Here is a 4,882-nt window from a genome sequence, read left to right as displayed (position 1 = left end):
ATGTATGGTACACTTTTCTGAGATTATTTCCGTCGATTATTTTAATTTTTATTTCTTTAATTTATTTTTTAATACGCGTGATATTTAAATATTTTTAGTTCTATATTACAACGATTTTATTACTGCAATTCATGTTTTCTAAAGTAATTCTTTTAACGGTGAATCGCCGATTTTCAATGGCGTAGACTTTCGTGAGCCACTGCACGTATGGCGGTGTCCGTCGATGGCGAGGAGCAAAGGCGCTGACCTTCGGAAGGTTATCCGTTTTGCAGCGATGTACGATATGCTTCCGTGTACCATCCATGGTAGCGAAGGGGATTCCGTGACGCTCGGTAAGGAATATTGACCCCTTGCGCGGCAAATTAAATCGTCGTTACCTAACGAAGCGCGACGGACGAGCCGATATAGAAATAATTAACCGCCGCCGTTTAGTTAAAAATCATAAGCGGCGGCAGTCGTGTTACCTAACTCATGAATTGCGGTCTCCGCGATAGGTAGGCTCGATTTTCTGCCGACGCATAAGGAAAGTCGATGGCTGTAGCATATTTATACATTAAAAAAAAATTTTTTTTAATAAAAATTTGCGATCTCGCCAACCGGAAACTGAGATCAGAGACGTCCGATTATTTATTCATCGCGCTCGTCCGTTTTTTTTTTCACGCGTGCGAACGCATCCGCGAGAAAATGACAGTCACGCCATCGGCCGTAAACGCTCGCGCGCGTCTCGGGATTGAAGACAGAGCGCAAATCGCGATATCACCCGATGAAATTCAAAACGCCTATGATGGCTTTATAGCGCGCGGGTATTCGTATTTTCTTCCGATCTTTGACCCGGCCCCGGCACGTAGCGAAAAGATATTAATGACGCACCGTGGAGAAAACAATAAGGCACTTGGTGCCTCGTCGCTGCAATCAGCCTTTCTCGAGTCAATAATCAGTTCGCGACGGGACGACAATTACGAAGACAATGACACTCGCGCAACGTTTCTCTCCTAAACACAGACATTAATATTCCCGCGTTCCGGGCTAATTGTCGGATAGCTGGGCGTGCACTTAGCCATGTGAAAGTGCTCGTTAACGAGGCGCAAAAAGTTTGTCTAGGAAATCACATGCATGACCCTGCCGCGTTACGTTTAATCTAATGGGTATTTCTTTTAAGGAAATAAAGTCACGCAACGCTGATATTTCTTGTTTGCCGAAGACATGCCATTCTCGGAGATCTCTAATAATTTTTGAATCATTCGCTGGCACGGCTAAATAATAATTTGCACGAAAGAGTGCACGACGCTCGCGAAGCTTGACAACGGATAACAGGCAAGCTTTGGCCGAATAAGGTGGCCAGGCGTGACACACTTATTCGGATACAGTTACAACAAGTGTGACAAAAAATTGATATTTCTTTTTTATTCTTGATGGCGATCATTGTTATGCAATTCGCCGTGTAGCGGTCCAGCTCACGGATTCGCGAAAAGTGGCACGCCATCTGCTTGGCGAACATATGGCGAGCACGGCGTTAAGTCATTCAAGTCGGCGGGTATTACTTCGATACTTTTTTTTTTTATTTTATTTTTTTTTAATGACTCGGTATTAACTGTTACGTCCTTATAATTGCCCGACTGTTTTCGACGTTCAACAACGGTAGACGATATCGCGCCGCGGTGCCAGTAATTTTGCTACTCGAGTACACGGCCGACCGATGAGCAGCGGCGGAGAAGTCACGCGACTATGATCTTGGCATTCCAGCTTACGGGTTCACGTGGATTTGCGAAGGTTACGAGTCACGGATATTTCGAATTCAACGTGAAATTTTAAATTATGGGGCGCAGGTATACGGGTAATTGGTTACACACGATGCATAATACCCGAACCGTTAATTACGCGAGTAAATATCGTTCGTTCGTAAGTTGATTAGCAATCAGAATCAATCGAAGTTTACTACTGAGTTGCCCGTGCCGAAAGTTTAAGACGGGAAGTTAAAAGAGTTAAGAGGTCCGTCGTTCAGAACCGAAGTTTTAAATGCTGTCCATAAAAAAATGCTTATACAAACGCATATAAAGGCCGTCAAGTATGATTTCATCAGTTAGCGATACGCGTTTTATGGATTTTCCATGTAAATCTGGGTGTATCTCTTTTCCTTATTTGCGCCGAAAAAGCGGCTTCAAGTTTTACGAATCGAAAATTATTTGTCTGGCGACAATAAACGTGAGGTCGCACGGGTTAATTGGTACAAGGCGACGGAAGGTCTTTTTTTTTTTCATTTTTTTTCTTAACGTGTCGTAAAACTCCGGGCTTGGATTTCGCAAACGGTGCGGTGACGACAACCTTTCCCTTTCGTTCGTGCATTCGACGCTGCATAAAGCGCGCGCCGCGCGTGGGCGCGCGTAACTGCACGTGCACACGAGCACGCGTGTCGGAACGTGCTATACGACGCGACGCAGTCTGTTCGCTCACGTGTTGGTATAATTTGACAAACAAATCCGATTTACGCCGTGAACTTCAGACTTCAATATTCAATTTTGCCAAGATGCGGAATCTCGATTTTCGATTTAATTATTGGCTTAACTTTTTTTTAATTATTAAAGGTATAGAAAATAATAAATCTCAATGCTCGAAAAGTCAATTCGGACAGATTTGTCCAAACGGTTGCAACAGGTTTGCGGAAATGAGGAGATAAATCAAATGCCGGGCAAGAAAGTGTGACGTGCACTTGGATTCATTTCTTGCGATACACGGTGACTTTTTGCGACGCCTCGGGAGTAAATAGTAGCTAATGTAAAATACCGATACGGTAAATAGTAGCGATTAAATTTATGGTGTACTTGCGGCGGAATTGTGCAAGCGACGCAGTCGATTTTACGACCGACAATGATCGATGCTTTTATGTAGACGTGGGGCTTGCGTAACCGCGAAAAGACGGATGGATCGCGAGGGAATCCGAGGAGCGAGTCACCTTGCTCCTTTTAAACATTCATACATATTAAACGCCTCAATTTCACTCACGGCCGTGTACGCACCATCTTTGGCTTTCATATTCGCGTTAAATTGCGCAACCTGCGGGACGGTGACGTCCCCGTAAATATCATTGCACGCTCGTTCGTCCGACGTGCGTTTTGGTCATTCGCCGCTTCCGTTGCGTAGTCGCAGAAAACAGTTTTCTAAATACTTAATTATTAACATTTAATTTTCTTACGCGCGCTGAGCGCTTAAAAAAAAAAAAAAATAAAACATCGCCGAGCGGCAGATATTTTCGCGGAGATCCGAGGCTCCGCGAATTCATTTATTCGCACTTGGAGCAAAGCAGGCTACGTCAACGCGCGCGAAAACAGAGCGTAACAGCGCGTGGTACAGTTACTCGATGCTTTTTCGACGTAATCGCCAAGCTCTCGTCCCTACTTACTCGCAAATGTTTCGTGATAGGCAGGATGAAAGATCTTCAGAACGGAAACTAGGTCATTTCGGGTTACGTTATGTTAGGTTACGCGGGTAAACGCCGTGGCCGGTAACGATACAATTCGTGCAGTGGATTGATCGAACGATAAAAGTCCCGCGCACGTGTGCCCGCTATCGATCGGGACACGATAATCTCGCCTCAGTGGCATTGTTCGCGACTTTTTTTTTTCTGCCGAGCAATGATAATTCGAAACGCGCCGCGGGTTTACGAGTGTATTCGCCGGACAAGTAAGGAATGCATCTTAATACCAGTTACGACCAACAGCGGCACTTAACTTGTTCGTTATTGTCTTGCAGATGCAAAATTTACAAGATCCGAACGTTTGCGATGCAGGCCTCCGTTGTAGATATTTTTGATAATTTTGATATTCGGAAATCGCAAAGTATCTTATTAAAAATTTTTTTTTTTATATATATATTTAATTTGCGAAGCTACTAACTCGTAAATTACCCGAGCTAGATATTTTATAATACAGCGCAAGCATTTCAAGTCACGTAACATAACGTTACAATACACTGATTTTTTTTTTACGGTATCGAAACAGTAATAATTTTTTCGTTCAGGAAGAAAATGTCTATTGTATAATAACGTTACGCGCCGTAATTTCTTAAAGTGACCGTGTTATTCAAATGGAAAGTGAAATCGCGATAGACCTTTATCACGGGAGGAAATTAATGTGGCGACAGATAAGGATCGAGATTTCGTCGCGAACGAATCGGCGGCGTATTTGTCACCGCGCCGATCGGCGATCGGCACTGGCCATTGACGCCTTCGCGGACCAAGCGGCCGTGTTCCGCGTGCCCAGCGTGTCTTGTGACCAGAGCACCGTGCAATCGTTTCTGATCGACGGAATAGATCCGCGTTGCCGTGCACGGTGCCGGTTTTATGTACCGCCACGCGCGACGGGCGCGCGTTACAAACACGTGCGCCGCGCGCATTAAATTATGCGTATCCGTGTCAAACGCGTCGTTACGGAATTGCTTATAAACCGTTAAAAACGGCGGATGATGCCCGTCGCTCGAGTATTTTTTTTATTTTATTTTATTTTTAATTCATCGACGCGAGCGCGCGTGAAAGAAATCGAAGACGCGGCGTCGGAAAGAATGACGGTTCGATAAAGCGGTCTTACGATTATTGAAAATTTTTCCATTTTCCGCTACTTGTTTAATTTTCGATTTGGGGGTAAGACTCGCGAGCTCGAGTTTCACGCGTTTCATCCGGCCACTGGGAATTACACGAGACGTACGTCGTACAATCGGGCGGTTACCTAATATAATGTCGCGACACCGCGGAATCGCGCGGGAGATCGTTCGCGGTTTAATCCGCCGCGGAGCAATAATCCCGTAAGAAACATTCCGGGTGATTACGCTACGATCTGTATAACGCGGGTCGCCGAATGAGCGATTTCGCGAGTCATCCCGGTAACGCGCC

Source organism: Cardiocondyla obscurior, linkage group LG03 (genome assembly GCF_019399895.1).
Source record: "Cardiocondyla obscurior isolate alpha-2009 linkage group LG03, Cobs3.1, whole genome shotgun sequence".
Lineage (NCBI taxonomy): Eukaryota > Metazoa > Arthropoda > Insecta > Hymenoptera > Formicidae > Cardiocondyla > Cardiocondyla obscurior.
The sequence above is the reverse complement of the archived record's forward strand: the minus strand, read 5'-3'. Positions refer to the sequence as shown.